Source organism: Balaenoptera ricei, chromosome 16 (assembly GCF_028023285.1).
Source record: "Balaenoptera ricei isolate mBalRic1 chromosome 16, mBalRic1.hap2, whole genome shotgun sequence".
NCBI lineage: Eukaryota > Metazoa > Chordata > Mammalia > Artiodactyla > Balaenopteridae > Balaenoptera > Balaenoptera ricei.
Window position 1 is genome coordinate 118,029,507 of NC_082654.1, and position 17,149 is coordinate 118,046,655.

The 17,149-nt window shown below is 40.5% G+C and overlaps 1 protein-coding gene across 23 annotated transcripts in view; it reads right to left on the reverse strand.

Annotated features, from left to right (window-relative positions):
- ANK3 (ankyrin 3) overlaps positions 1 to 17,149 on the reverse strand; it is a 687,375-nt gene that overhangs the window by 200,231 nt on the left and 469,995 nt on the right. The window lies entirely within an intron of this gene.

Here is a 17,149-nt window from a genome sequence, read left to right on the forward strand (position 1 = left end):
TCAAACCCCCTTTCCTGTCCCTTTCCTACAAATTTATCACCCATTGTTAAAATGGCATATAAGCCTCCAGGGTTTAACTGACCCTTTGAGTTTTCACTTCTTTTCTATGAAGGCTTCAGTGTGCAAATATAAACCTTTCTCCTGTTAACCTCTCTTTTTTTCCATTTAATTTGCAGAACCCCAAGAGCTAAACCTAACAGGGTAGAGGAAAATTATTTTTCCTTCCTCTCCAAGGTCATATCTGCTTATCTCCAGGCACAGAGCAGGCACTCAATAAATGATAAATAATATTTAATATAGATATTATTATAATATTTAATATAGATTTTTATATTTAATATAGACTTACATAATTAAATATTATATAGAATTATGATATTTAATATAGATTTTGATACAATGTAGAAAAATATGGAATTGAATTTCTGTTTCCTACTTAATTTCTGTTCTGTTCTCTATTTCCTTAAGAGTATAAGAACACTTTTCTCCTGTAAATTTTTTTGGTTTTCCAATGTGGAGGGGAATAGAATTTGCCACCCCAAAATGTGGCTCTTTGACATGCAGATTATTTCAAGCTGCAAACAATCAAGGCCCAGAAGACTCAGGAAGAACCTTTGACCTTCCCCCTAACTGCCTAAAAGACGGTAGATAGAGGGCCTGGTCCTGGGATAGAGCTATCACCAGACATATCTGCAAAGAAGATGGGCTAGATGTGGTGGTGGGGACTCAGCAGGGCCTAGACATCAGAATCCACTCTGGGTCCTGTTTTCTGTGCCTGGCCCAGCAAACACTTGTTTCCCAAATGCTTGCTTTTTCATCTCCACGTGAATTGCCTGCCACCCCTCTCAAGTCCCAAACCACTACTCCCAGCTTCCTCTTTTGTCTTAAGATGATATTTAAGAAAAAAAAAAAAAAAAGTTGATATTTAAGGTGAGAATTTCAGCCATTTGGCAAGTATCTCAGTTTTCCTGGTCTCTTCCATGTATACATGTTATTAAACTTTTGTTTGATTTTGTCCTGTTTATCTGCCTCATGTCAACTTAATTCTTAATCCAGCCAGAAGAACCTAGAACAGTAGAGGACAATTTCTTCCTCCCTGACCACGGCAAGTCTTCTTGGATACTTTATTTTTATAATAGGTTTATTGAGATATGTCACATATCATAAAATTGACCATTTTAAAGTGTGCGATTCAGTGGTTTTTTAGTATGTTCACAAAGTTGTGCAACCACAGTATCTATTTAGAACTCTTTCATCATCTTGTTAAAAAAAAGAAACAACAGGCCCCAAACAGAATCCCATGTGCTAAGCCCCACCAAGACTAGATACCTAACCTAACGGTAGTTCAGCTCTCCCAGGAACGTGACCTTGAACCAGTCAATCTGGAATTACCTGGTCAGCGCAAGTGAGGTAATCTGTCTGACAGACCCTGGCCTTCCCCCAGAGGAAGGTGACCTTGCCTGGAATAATCCACTCTTTGCTAGAAACATCTTTTTTCCACTCCCATTCTGCCTATAAAGTCTTTTATTTTGTATAGCTCCTCAGAGTTCCTTTCTCGTTGCTAGATGGGATGCTGCCCGATTCATGAATCGTTGTTGAATAAAGGCAATTCGATCTTCAAGTTTACTCAGTTGATTGTATTTTTTAACTATCACCAAAAGAAACCCCCTACCATTAAGCAGTCACTTCCTATTTTTCTGTCCCACCAGCCCCTGGCAACCACTGATCTACTTTCTGTCTCTGTGGATTTGCCTATTCTGAACACTTCATACAAATGGAATCATACAACATGTGACCTTTTGTGTCTGGCTTCTTTCACTTATCATAATGTTTTCAAGGTTCATCTATGTTGTAGTATGTATCAGTACCTCCTTGCTTTTTATGAGAATGCCTGACTTTTTAATGCCTTAAGAAATCCATAAAACAAGGGGTAGTGGGGTAGGGGAGAGAAGGAATGGGAGTTTGGGATTAGCAGACGCAAACTATTATATAGGATGGATAAACAACAAGGTCCTACTGTATAGCACAGGGAACTATATTCAATATCCTGTGATAACCATAATGGAAAAGAGTATGAAAAATTATTTATATATATATATATATATATATATATATATATGCTCAACTGAGTCACTTTGTTGTACAGAAGAAATTAACACAACATTGTAAATCACCTATACTTCAATAACTTTTTAATTTAAAAAAAAATCCATAAAACACATGAAAAGAAATGATTCTTTCAATGATTAGGATTTGAGATTTCAAGGATATACCCAGGAATATTTCAAATGATGGAATATAAGGTAAGAAAAGACCCCAGCCTTCACAGTCTGACACATAAGTAGGGGTTTTCTAACAACAACAACAAAATCCAATCTTAGATGGCCTATTATTAATAATACGAGTATAACTACACTCAGAAACTTCCCTTATACTTCAGCCATCATTATAAGATGACCACCGTTGTTAGTCAAAGTCTATTTTCCTCTTACTTCATCAAGCTCTAATGAAATGAAATAGCCTCTCCGGACAAAGTCTTTTTCTCTTCTCTAGTTTTCTTAACTGCTCGCTCATTCTACACCAACTTTTCTGTCTCTGTGCTTTTTCGATAAGGAGATTAAGCCCACATAGGTCTTGCTGAGACTGACACTGAAGATACTGATGTCACTGACATTTCCTCAACCCCCCTCCCTTCCCAGAGAGACCAACCAAACCCCATCCAATTAGACGCCACACATTGCTGGGCCCCCCAGGAAGTAGCAGCAAATGCTTGGATATTGGATGTCTGTTGTGAAATCATGCTCTGAGTGTTTGGCTCTGTTCTGCTCTGAAAACCGCAAGTGATTTATTTTCTTCCAAGGATAATATGAGGCTGTGTATTGTTCATACTGTCAGGGGCTTTCATTTGGATTAACAGATGATGGCTCACCAACAATTTAGATCAGGCACTGCCAGGTCTCCCTCCAGTTCCCCAAGTGATTTAGCAGTGGGGGAAGACAGAGTATCTTTAGAGTAAATATTCCACACCTCCTCCTCCTTCCCCACACTCTCAGTCATATACACAATCCCAGCTGTCACCAGGGGGGCAGGAAAAGTGGGACTGAAGCTGGTCTTGGAGCTCTCCCCTCCATCACAAACTCCCCTTCTCCCTTTGCATCACTGGATGTTACAGCTCATTGGGTTTTGGAGCTATCTTTACATCTCCAATATATGGTTTAAAAGAAAAAAAATTAATGTAGTAAAATACATATAACATGAAATTTCTATCTCTAACCCCTTTTAAATGTACAGTTAAGTCGTGTTAAGTATATTCATACTGTTGTATAACCAACCTCCAGAACTCTTTTCATCCTGCAACACTGAAACTCTGTACTCATTACATATCTCCCCATCCCTCTCTTCCCTAGGCCATGGCAACCATCATTCTACTTTCTATCTCTCTAAACTTGGCTACTCTAGTTACCTCATATACATGGAATGACACAGTGTTCGTCTTTTTGTGACTGACTTATTTCACTTAGCTATCATCCTAGGTTCATCCACATTGTAGCATATGTCAGGATTTCCTACCTTTTTAAGGCTGAATAATATTTCATTGTACATATGTATACACAACATATAGTTTATTCATTCGTCTGTCAATGGACACTTTGGTTGCTTCCACATTTTGGCTATTGTGAATAATGCTGCTATGAACATGGGTATACAAATATTTCTTTGAGATTCTGCTTTCAATTCTTTTGTATATATATACTCGGAAGTGGAATGCTGGATCATATGGTAACTCTATACCTAACCTTTTGAGGAACCTCTATACTTTTTTCCACAGCAGCCATAATACCATTTTACTTTCCCACAGAGCACAAGGGATCCAATTTCTCCATGTCTTTGCCAACTGTTATTTTCTTTCTTTCTTCCTTCCTTCCTCTCTCTCTCCCCCTCTTTCCTCCTTTTTTTTTTTTTTTGGTTGGTAGCCATCCCAATGGGAGTTCAATATATGCTCCCAAAATATTTTTTTTCAGTATACATTTCAGGGTTTCCATAATTCCATAAACAATGAGAAATTGTTAGCCATTGAGGATTGAAATAGTAACTACCTTTTGATCTTGTAATAATTTTTTAGGAAAAAAAAAAGAGTTCTGCTAAAAAAGTGATAACTACTGATTTAGACCAAGCAACTCTTCATTTTACATGAGAATGAATTTTGTTTCATTAAAATGAAAAAACAAAAACAAAAAACAAAGTCTCTACCAATTATTAGGCTCTTACTTTGTGCAGGCCCAAAGAGACATACATCACCTCATTTAATCTCCACAGCAACCCATGAAATAGATGCTATTAACTCAAATTCACAGGGGAGCAAAATGAAGCTGAAAGGAGCTACAGGTCCCAGAGCTAAAAATTGCCAGAGTTGGGATTTGAACCTGAGTTGTGATTCCAAAAGCTGTTCTGGCTCTTTCCAGTGGGTCGAATAGGACAAATATATCCAGATAGTGAGTCTCTTCCAGCTTGGGCAAACACCAGCTCTAGCTCTGAACGAACCCAAGTAGCACTGTCCCTAACTGAAAATGCTGCCTGCGGACAATTTCCAACCAAAAGGAAACAGCGTATCTCAAAGCTATAAAAATATTCATCATCTAAAGAGTGGCTAGTTCAATTCTGACACTTTAAATAAGAATTCATGGCTTTCATATTTCTTTAAAGATGTCACTATCAGTGCTGATTCAAAAGAAGCCTGCTCTCTGTGTTACAGTAAAGAAAGCCCTTCCCAGCTGGAAGTGTTTATAAATAGAGATAGCAATGGAACCAAAAGGGGCATTAAAAATTCATTTACCAAGTAGTAAACTGCTTTCTATATATTGAGGAAAGTTGTTTTTAAATGTTTAATTATTGTCATTTGTAGAGACGTGGATGGACCTAGAGACTGTCATACAGAGTGAAGTAAGTCAGAAAGAGAAAAACAAATATCGTATATTAACGCATATATGTGGAACCTAGAAAAACGGTACAGACGAACCGGTTTGCAAGGCAGAAATAGAGACACAGATGTAGAGAACAAACGTATGGACACCAAGGGGGGAAAGTGGCGGAGGGGGCGGGTGGTGGTGGGATGAACTGGGAGATTGGGATTGACATGTATACACTAATATGTATAAAATAGATAACTAATAGGAACCTGCTGGATAAAAAAAAAAAATTAAATTTAAAAAAAGTTTAATTATTTAAAATGAGTTAATCTAATGATATTAGATTTCCTGTAATCTTTCTAAGGAATGCTGTAACTTTAATAACAGTCTATCTTTTTTTCTAAGTCTACTAGTAAAATTTCTTAAAAACAAAAAAATGAAGGCGGTTTATAGTTATAAATTTTCCACACTCATATCATTTCTAATAAATCTGAAACTAAATTAGTCTCTGTGTTGAATACTTTTCTTTCCCCTCCAGAAGATAAATCATTCTTTCAGGCTTGGGAGAAGTCGGTGAACTTGAAACTGTTAGTTTCTCAAGTATCCTACCCTCATTTGGCCTTCCAATAAATTAGATCCTTGCTGAAGTTTCAAACATGTCAAAAATGAAAATAATGTCTTTGAAGTTTCTAAAGAAAGATGGTTTGGAAAGAAGTAAAGCCAGTCTAGGGCAAATGGCTTTATCTGTGTGCAGTGTACTTGTTCTAAGGAGATGGCGCTCCCCCAGGGACCAGGAAGACCACAGCTACCCAGGGGCCAACATCCCAGCCTCAGCTTCCATCCGGCACTGCTGCTGGGGGCTGATGGTCACACACTGAGGCATAAAAAATGAGTTAGAAGGTCTGGATTCACATCCTTGTTCTTCCGTCTTACCCTCAGTAGGATCTGGGACACAGGACTTCTTGGGATCTCAGTTCTCATCTGTAAAACTATCTATTCTTGTGGGTCTCAAATGATGCACCGTACATGAAAGTATTCTGTAAGCCAGGGGTCCCCAGCCCCCGGGATCTGATGCCTGATGATCTGAGGTGGAGCTGATGTAATAATAATAGAAATAAAGTGCACAATAAAGGTAATGCTCTTGAATCATTCTGAAACCATACCCCCCCTCCCCGTCCCCCAGTCCGTGGAAAAACTCTCTTCCACGAAACCAGTCCCTGGTGCCAAAAAGGTTGGGGACCGCTGTTGTAAGCTGTAAATATGCTGTAAATTCAAGGTTATATTATTATGGGCTTATAAACATAAAGGTAGTTTTTACAAGCAAAAAAATTATTGCGATTTCTGTGACTCAACTTTAGACAATTTATATAACGAAAAGATTTTCATAGCACGGCCTCAGTCAATGTTTTCTAATATGCTCGATCAGAAGAATCACCTGAGGAACTTGTTTAAAAAACACAGATTGCGAGGCCCCATCCCTGAAGCACTGAATCCCAGGTCCAGGGGAATAGGAAGATGCTGGCCAGCTAGGGAAAACTGGCTGCAAGGCCCTGACTTGGAGGCTATGAAAAAATGGTTTTTCATTTTCAGACTCAGAGGGACGTGCTCCTTGGACAAGCCTGCCTTGTATTTCTTACCAGAAAACGTACATGATACCTTTTTGTCATAAAGCCATTACGTTTCTAAATATCAAGAGTCCATTTCAAAGCATGATCATTAGGGATTCAAAAATGCAGAACTGATAGAGATAATAAATAAAATGTAGTGGAAATATGAATGCATTACCTTTTAGAATGAATTTGATCATTTGTCAGTTTTTTTAAGTTTGCTAATCTTTCAATCAAAACGTCCTTAAATGTGTGATGGGATTTTGTAGGAAGTTAAAAAAAAAAAAAAACCTTTAAAATCTTAAAAAATGCATTTAATTCATTTTGCAACTGGTGCAGGCAGCAAACAAATAGCCAGCTGGTCGAAGAGAGGCTACTGGCAGTTCTGGTTTTCCTGGGATGACCCTGGATTAAGTCCAAAGCCCGGTACACACTCTCTCTGATGTTAGAATATTATGAGCTACACAGTCTGAATGTGGTTTATTTTACTTGATTGTTTTTATTGTCTTATTTTACTTGACTTATTTACTTTGCTGTTCTTAGCTCAAGCTCTGCCACCTTGAAGCCGTACAGTTTAAGTTATTTAACTCCTTGCTTCCTGGTGTAAGATGGAACTCATGCCCACATCTCACGGGATGACGGTGATGAATAAATGAAATAATGTACAGGAAACCTACTAGAGTGCGTAGCAATAAATGAAAGCCATTTCCTAAATTAGTTCGAATATTGGATAAGTTTTTTCCACCTCCTATTTCAAAGCCTCAGTAGTAAGAGCGGAAAGGACCCTCAGGGTCTCCCAGTCCAACCAACTCTGAGGGGGTGCATCATGGGGGAAGCTTGATGCCCTATGCAGAGAAGTCCCAGAGTGAGCACGAACTGCCGGGCCCTGCTTTCCCATCTGGGGACGTTCCCATCTCTCCATCTCTTGGCTGTAAAGAGATGATCAATCCAGCAATGCTGTCTCAGGGGGCACCACTGGCTCCGCTGGCATTCTGGTTGGGACACTGTCGCTGGCATGTGGATATCCCACGCACTGAAGGGGGTTTAGCCATCCCAGCCCTGCCCCATTACACGCCAGCCATCACTCCACTTCTCCATTTAAAGACCTGTAAGAACAGAGAGTCGAATGGCGGTGACCAGGGGCTGCGGGGTGCTGGATGAGTTGGGGAGATGTCGTTTAGGGGTATAAACTTGCAAACAGTAGATAAATAAGTTGTGGAGGTCTAATGTACAGCATAGTGATTACAGTCAACAATACTGTATTATCAACTTCAAAGTTGCTAAGAGACTAGATCTTAACTGTTCTCACCCCAAAAAAGAAATGATAATTATATATGTTAGAGTTATTAGCTAACAAAAACTGTAGTAATCATATTGCAATATACAAATGTATCAAACCTCAAACTTACACAATGTATCATGCCAATTATCTCAAAAACAAACAAACCAACCAAAAACACTGCAATTACTCCCTTCTACCTGCAGGATCCAGGCCAGTGCCCTCAGCCCAGCCAGGGGTTCGGGGGGGGTCCCTTCCCGCAGGCTTGGACTCGCCAATCATCTCCAGCCTCATTTCACAGGTGCAAATGGGCCTCAGTCTCCACTTCCTGGAGCTGACTCTAATCCTTTTATGTCCGTCACAGCTTAGCTTTTCAATTTTTTTTCCAACTATGATAGTCCATGCTGATCTCCTACCTGAACTTGTTTTCTTGGAACCTACTGCTTCGATTTGTGAGACAGCCAATAAAGGATCGCACATGTGTCCCCAGTTCACCTCTTGGCAACGTTTGGTTCTTCAAAGTCCTAAACGCTTCGCTCTAGGTGCCCCTTCACCCTTCTTGTATATGCTTCAAACCACCAGAGGAAGAAGAGCAAGATTTTCTCATGAAAGAACTACTTTGCCCAGGAGGGGACCAGGGTGCATCTGAGCTCATCCAAGTGCACCTTCTGACAACAGGGAGTGTGAACAATGGTCCGAATGTTCAGCGGAGGGGCGCAGTGGAGGAAATGAAAATTCTACAGCGAATGAATTATTCCCTTTTAAAGTGCAAATGAATAGAGCGAGCACTGCCAACTCCTACCTTAATAGAACTTTATTTCACAGAATTTCAAAACAGGATTTATTCGGGTCATTTAAACATGTTCTCAGAGCAACAATTCTACAGCACTGCAGGAAGCAGGGCATATATTCAAAGAGGAAAAGTGAAACAAAGGGAAATAGGTACCTTCCAATTTCTATGATTTTTTTTTTTTTTTTACTGGCGTTCTTACTGTCTCAAACAATGTCATATTAATCGTTTGGTAAAGAAAACCTTCTCATGCTGACAGACACGATGCAAACACTGTAACTCAAACATTCTGGGACGCAACATTTCTGACTAACTCCAGAAGTACTCTAGAGAGCTGACATGATGTCACTTGCTTGACATGTGTCACGCTTGACAGGTGAATGTGTCTTACACTGATGGGTCTCCTCCCAGATGTAAGCATTAATCACCACCACCAGCACAATCATGGCTAGGACCCTGGCCCATGTGCTAAGCAATTTATATAGATTATTTCGTGCGGTCACAATGACGCTATGCATTTGGTACTATTGTTGGACCCATTTTATGGATGACAAAGCTGAAGAAGCATGAATAACTTGCCCAGGAGCACACAAAGTAAGCCACAGTACCAGTGTGGAACTCCAGCAGTCTGACTGCCTTGCTGTTTGCTTTGACACTGTACTATACCTACTCTCTTCTGCCAAAGGCCTCCATCCCTGTCAGATAAGGTGGTCAGGCAGAAGGGGAGGGTTTGTGGTTGATTGATCTCTCTCCTACCTGGCTAATAAGAAAAATGCAGCCTACATGATGAAGAGCCTCTTCATCATGGACCCTGGACCACATCAGTGACTGATGACACAGCCAGGATGAGAGCCAGGGCTCCAGCTGGTATCTGAGGACTTTCCTCCTCATCCTAGGCTGCTACAGCTTAGAAACTTCAGCTCTTCAGACGACGACAACACAGATCCCATACCACAGGGTAGGATGTTAATAAGCTCCAATGTACTAATGGGTTTAAGACAAAAACATTCCTTTAAAAAATTACATAGGAGATTCTCCTTTGATGTGGCATTCAGGGGATTAAATGAAAAAGGCAGGAACAAGATTACATGGCATGCATGAAGCAATTCTCTAGAAAAGGTCTATCTCCCACCACTCTGCCCTCTGCTTACTTACTGGTTTTGTTCTTCCTGAGGTGTTAATATCACCATGGCAACAAGAATATGGTTACTGCAGTAGCCGCACTGCGACTTTTCCAGAACTCACATTCCTTTGCTAAATGCTCCCAAATCTCCATTTTCCTTCCAAAGGAGGTTTACATAACCCATTAAAAATGTCTTTAATGCTGTTGAACCTATACTAGGAGGTAAACATAATTTATTTTATATTTGAAAATACGTATCAATAAAAATGAATGTGTGTGTGTGTGTGTGTGTGTGTGTGTGTGTGTGTGTGTGTGTGTTTGGGCTTTATAAGGACAGACATCTAAACGTTAACAAAATAGGACTCTTATGGGCGGTTTTTCTTTTCTTTTGCTTTATTGTATTTTATTTAAAAAATAAATTGTATAATGCAGGGAAAATATATTTTTTTAAATGTATTTGCAATGGCATCGCCACACAAACTACAGTAGCGTCTCCAGAAGCCCTGGACCCTTATAAAAACATTACAGAAGTCACCCTCCTGCTGAAGCGATGTGCACCTCTTCTCCACGTTCAAGTGGCTGATGTCCTTCCTAGCACTGGCTGGTGGTGGCCTTGATTGGGCTTTGACAGCTCAGGAACGGAGGCTCTGCTTCAAACACCCTTAACTGAACAAAGCCTGGCAGCAGACCTTGGTGACTGGCCCTTTGTTCTAGGCGTGTCTTCCAAGGTCCACTACACTGCTGAATCACAAGACTCTCGGCTGCTCAAATCAACTTGCCTCTCAGTGTCTGACATTCAATACTCGGGTTTGGTGCACTTGCCTATACCCCTCTATTAGAATCCTATGGATTTCCCATCCCCCTTAATGCAGCTCCCATCAGTTTGGGAAGTGGGTCCCTAACACCAAGTGAAGCTCAGCCTGAAATTCTGAGAGACCAGGGAGAGGACTGGGGCTTGAGGAAAGCAGGTTTGAATAGGTACTGGGTGCCCAGGAATAGTGGATAAGGAGACCTGGAAGTTATTTGTTGACTCACTCTTGAATTCAACAAATATATATCGAGTCCTTCCCAGTGCTAGGTACTGGGTTACACTCCAGGGATCCCAAAATGTGTAATAACACGTAGTTTCCTTGAGGAACTCAAAGTCCTGCAGGGGAGGTGAAGCACAGGGTGTGTGAGGTGTATTTCACGACACCTCTACTTTAGCCTGAATAGGACTGTTCAGCTAATGCACGCACAGTGCTTAACAAAGAAGCTGGAACTTACTAAATACTCAAATCACGACTATTTTATATCATGATTACTACACATTTTTACCTACAGAAGAAAGGAAGAAAATGAGCATCCGCTGAGCACTTATTCTGCGGCAGGCAAGGTCCTGGATGCTTTCATGGTATCACCCTTTGGCTTCATGGAATGCAGCTCCATCAGGATGTGAAAGGTACCACTCATGGAGGCAGATCAAGGGCTTCCAGGCAGCAAAAATACAGGTCCTGCCTTCCCACAGTACCGTGAGGAACGGTTCTCTGAAATAAAATGCCTACCTCTCTTAAAAAATCTAAATGGCAAGAGACACACTCTCCATGGCTGAGTCCTTCACTGGAGGATTGAAAAGATGAAGTTCATCTTAAAGTCATTATCACAGAGGCAGGAATGTGGTAAGCATTTGGAAAGAGGATATTTACCAGGTGAGGAAAGATGTCCCATGTGAGGAGCTGGAGATAGAGGGTGAATAACGTATCTCAGGCTGCAAGGGGCTTAGGTAATAAACACAGTGTGCAAGACAAACACTCCCACAGAATTAAGTTTCAAGGCCAACCACGGGAGAGGAAGAACAGGGCACGATGAGCACACACACTGGGGCAAGGAGGGGAGCGACCTATTTTAAGGGATCAGAGAAAGCGTCTTTGAGGAACAGGATACAAGCATCTTCTACACAGATTAAAAAACAGGGCTCACAGAAGTGATTGTGGCATAATCTCTGGCAATTGGAGACCTCTCTTGAGACCTACCTCAATTTCTGATACTTCTGAACTCTCCATGGCATGAACTGGGGAGAAATTACTATGTTCAAGTTGCCAGAAGTATTTTTAGTCCTCTTTGGAAGAAGATTTCAGTTTTATTGTTGTTGGTGGTCATGGTGGTCTCTGCTTACATAATGGGAAAGGCACCAATCTGCTTTTAGAGCCCAAAGGGGCAAGTCTATTAGGAGTAAAACTGCTTCTACTTAAAGCATCACTTTCCTTGGAGGGGAAAGTTGCATTCAGAGATAATTATGACACTGAAGGGAAGGAGGCCTGAGACTCATGGTGTCTCAGCTTTGTTCGAAAGAACTTTCTGTGATGATGGAAATGTTACGTGTACAGTGTTAATACAATGGCTGCTAGTCACACGTGGAAATTGAGCACCCGAAGTGTGGTTCTGGGGAATGAGGCATAGAAGTTTACATTTAATCTAAATTAAAGTTAGTACTCAGTAGTTAGTGGCTACTGAATTAAGAGAGCCCAGGTGTAGAGGAAACGGGGTTCCCCCTCTCTCCGGGACCAGAGACTAGGTTAAGGGGCTTAGACTCTGGTCAGAAGAGACGTAGTGTTGGTAAAAGGGGTTCTCGCTGAGGGAAGTAAGAGAGACTCTCCAACACAGTGGCTTCAGGGGGCTCACAAGGGAGCCCTTTCCTGAGGAAGGGGTCATAGCCTATGGACTTTGGGGACAGGGTTATCCAGAACAGGTCCTTCAGCTCTGCCTTATTTTTTTTTAATCTCATTTTTAAAAATTAATTTTTACTGGCATATAGTTGCTTTACAATGTTGTGTTAGTTTCTGCTGTACAGCAAAGTGAATCATTTACATGTATACATATATCCACTCTTTTTAAAATTTCCTTTCCATCTAGGTCACCACAGAGCACTCAGTAGAGTTCCCTGTGCTATACAGTAGATTCTCATTAGTTATCTATTTTATACATAATAGTGTATATATGTCAATCCCAATCACCCATTTCATCCCTCCCCACCCTTTCCCTCCGGTAACCATAAGTTTGTTCTCTACGTCTGTGACTCTATTTCTGCTTTGCAAATAAGTTCATCTGTACCATTTTTCTAGATTCCACATATACGTGATTATTATATGATATTTGCTTTTCTCTTTCTGACTTACTTCACTCTGTATGACAATCTCTAGGTCCATCCATGTCTCTGCAAATGGCACTATTTCATTCCTTTATATGCCTGAGTAATAAGCTCTGCCTTTCTGCTCTGAACTCCCTTCATCAATCCCAAAGTTTTTAGAGAAGTCTTGTTGGGCCCTATAGCCAAGACTTAGTTGTGCTTTGGGGAATTAAGAGAGAGAGATTTTTTGGTATGGTTGAGCACATGGGGGCCTCAACAAATTAGTAGCGTCAGGTCAGTGGCTTACTTGAGCCTGAACCTCCAGGTCTAGCTTACAGGAGAAGTTCTTTAATATTTGCTAGAATGAATTTAACTGAGAAAGGAAATCTCCAGATAATGTTTATCCACGGACGTCGTTTTGATTATGCATGTGCTGACCCTATGTCCACCTCTTATTTGGGCAGAATGTAAAATCTGACACTTGCATATTTCCATCAACAGGTTTAGGAGTTCAACTGTCTAAAACCACTGCTCTCACTTTAACAAAAAGAACTTTAGATAAAGTAGCCTCTATCTAAGAACTTTAGATAAAGTAGCCTTTATCTAAGAACTTTAGATAAAGTAGACTTTCTTATGACATAATTGAGTTCCAAATGCAGCCGAGCCCCTGCTAAAGCTTTGTTCAAAACAACTGCTATTTGAGAAAGGCAGTCCAGTTGGACATGTTAACTAGTCACGGACCTGTGGCACACGTGCCAAGTTCTATCACACACAATTAGAACATCACACAGCTAAGTACCTGGGCCATAGTGTCTCAGCCTTCCTGGGCAAGGCGCCTTCACAGATGGAGATTTAGGCAGTATGGGGTAGTAGGAATTGAACCTTTTGAAATGTAGCTATTAAAGATACTGTCAACTATGAAACTGTTCTCTTTTTTCTTTTTTTTCATTAAAGTATAGTTAATTTACAATGTTATGCTGATTTCCGCTGTATAGCAAAGTGACTCAGTTATACACATATATATACTCTTTCTTCATATTCTTTTCCATTATGGTTTATCCCAGGAGATTGGATATAGTTCCCTGTGCTATACGGTAGGACCTTGTTGTTTTTCCATTTTAAATGTAATAGTTTGCATCTGCTAACCCCAAACTCCCAATCCATCCCTCTCCTTCCCCCACTCCCACCTGGCAACCACAAGTCTGTTCTCTATGTCTGTGGAAACTCACCGCTCTTAATAGAATGATTTACATGATATAAAAATCACATTTGAATTATTTCACACACACACAAAACTGTCTCTATAGATAACTAAGATTTCCTTTGTCAAAAAGTAAAAACTATATAACCCGTGCTTCCTTTTCTACTATATGTATCAAAGCCCTTAAAGCCTAAATTTATTCTCCATTTGTATTCACTGGTTCCTTCCAGTTGCTTGGTAACATTTACTTTTTCTATTTTATCCTTACATGTCTTACTTTGTATATTTTAATCTGTAAACCTCCTGAAATCCTTTTGGAAACAAATGAGGTATAGCACTCAAACACATAAATCCATAATCCTTTCAGAGATCAAAACAAAAAAGTACTACATACCAAGACCAATAGAAGGATATTTTATTCAATTATCTTCCCCAAATGGGAAGTTAAATAATAATTTACAAGAGAAAGGTTAATGACAAGAGTGCAGATTAAGTTAGGTGGTCCATTATATTGGATGAAAAAATGTCTTAGCCAGCAAAGTATTCATCTATCTTCTTCAATGAAAGGCATTTTGCAGGCATCCAATAATATAATTTGGCCTTTACCTACTCCAGTGCATAAATGCTCCTTACTGGAATGATACTCAGGGGCAGCTCTGGTGTGTCTTAGTGACATTCTCTTCCCCAAGAGAGCTAGGATGATTTGCTAAGAGAGCAAGGGTCACGCATAAATTCAGATGGTGTCAAGGCCATCTCAGCAGAGACAGTTCAGAGAATGAAGCACGCTGACACTGAGCTGCAGTCTTCAGCAGCTATTCTATTAACTCCCTGAAGTGGACCCTTGAGGCTGAACGGGTCTGGATAATCCGAAAGGAAATATTTAAGATGTCAGACAGGAGATCTTATGCAATACATAAACATGGCAAAATTACAACACAAAAATCAAAATCCACATTATAATAAAAATCTAAGGAAAGGTGTTAATAGAACAAGTAAGTATCCTATAAATCAGTTACCATCACTGCTGCTCGGGGGTATACATTCACCACTGGCTAGGATCTGCTCTCTTGCTGCCTAAATTAGCTAGCACTACAAAGAAGCATAGAAAGCAATCCATTCTATTGTGTTCTCCCTTTAGTCACACCGCGTTTGGCTCTGCCTTGTATCTGCACATGCACTACACGCAGGAAATGATTCCAGAAGGGTCATCCCTACTCCTACCCCCAGCTCTCTTCACCAGCAGGTAGCTATTCTTGAGGTCACGCCCTCAGCCCACAAAGAACTACAAGACTGTATCCGCCTTTCTTCAATGATCTGTCCCAGCCAGGAAGCAGAAATCACAGCCCCCCCTAAGACAAAGGTTGCTGCGGTCATTTTTTAACTTGACCCCTAACTTTCTAATCAATACCTCTATCTCAACCCAGTTCCTGAAGCATATGATTTATGGTTATGCTTTGCAGATAGTTCTTAGCAACTGAGGCTTAATGATCCTTCCTTTATTGTTTTGACCAGGCAAAATCTGATTCCATCTGTGTTCTAGGGCATCTTACTTTCACCTGCTATATCTCCGAGAGAACTCTGACCTAGAAGGACCCCACTCAAGTTGGGAAGGGAGAGGTCTCTGTAATACAAAAGGCTAAATGCTGGATTGTTACATAATAAAATTACTGGAGATTTGCAACCTACAGTGGGTTTCTGGAGGCAACTAGCAGTTGCCTCCGATTAAGCTTTTCATGAAGACCAGTTCTGCTCAGACATCCAACTGCAAGCCATCCATCATGTACTACAGAGGGAAGCATGTGTTGTAGGGTGTAAGCAACAGTACAGGCCTCCTAGTAAGTATGATTAAATTCCACTGCAGCATTCAGTTCAGAATGCTATGAGGCCTCGTTAATTAGGAATGTCTGGAGAAAATGCTTTTCCACATCAGCAAAAAGTCTGAATTTTAACATATTTTAAACAAAAGCACAATGTGACTTTTAAATCACATATGGTAATTCAGACAAGGTTAACAACGTAACAACGTGGGTCTGAGGTCTACACTTTTTTTTTTTTAAACATCTTTATTGGAGTATAATTGCTTTACAATGGTGTGTTAGTTTCTGCTTTATAACAAAGTGCATCAGCTATATGTATACATATATCCCCATATCTCCTCCCTCTTGCGTCTCCCTCCCACCCTCCCTATCCCACCCCTCTAGGTGGTCACAGAGCACCGAGCTGATCTCCCTGTGCTATGCAGTTGCTTCCCACTAGCTATCTATTTTACATTGGGTAGTGTATATATGTCCATGCCACTCTCTCACTTCGTCCCAGCTTACCCTTTCCCCTCCCTGTGTTCTCAAATCCATTCTCTACGTCTGCGTCTTTATTCCTGTCCTGCCCCTAGGTTCTTCAGAACCTTTTTTTGTGTGTGTGTGTGTGTTTTTATCTTCCATGGAGTCCACTGATCTTTAATCAATAAATTAGCATCATTTGTAATTACCATAGTCATTGTTTTAATGTAAATGGATGCTTTGGAATTGCTTGAAGGAGTCTGAAAATACTGCAATTTGTCCTCTTAAATTGCTTAAACATTACCCCAATCTTCTTATTTTCAGCAGCATCAGGAAATTTCTGAACAATGGCACAAAGGCAAAACTTCAAACACTACCCTGACATGAATTTTCCAAATGTCCTAATTAGAAGATGTGACTTAATGAGGTTTTCTGTGAGTTAGAGATATAAAACCAGAAGAATGCATCTTACAGACACGAGTTTCAGTTTTCACATCGGCGTGCCCCGTTTATACATGACTTAAAGAAGTACTTAACTTTGTCCTTCAAAATGTCACACTAGGCCTCGGGTCTGCCATGCTGCTGAAACCCAAGGATGCTGTTAGTGCAATAAGAACATGGCTCTGGAGTGACATGAGCTGCCTCATTTCAACTGATAAAGGCTTTTTAGCAGGCTGATGACAACAGGATAGGAAATAGCTTTTTTTTTTTTTTTTTTGCCACCAATAAACAAAGATTTATTTGGAAATTTCCAAACCTGCCAGAAGAGGCACTTGCCAAGCCCTAGGTCCACTCTCCTTCCCAAGCTCCAAAGGGGAACAACAGTCCTCCCCACCGCTCCCCCGCCCTCCCCCAGCACA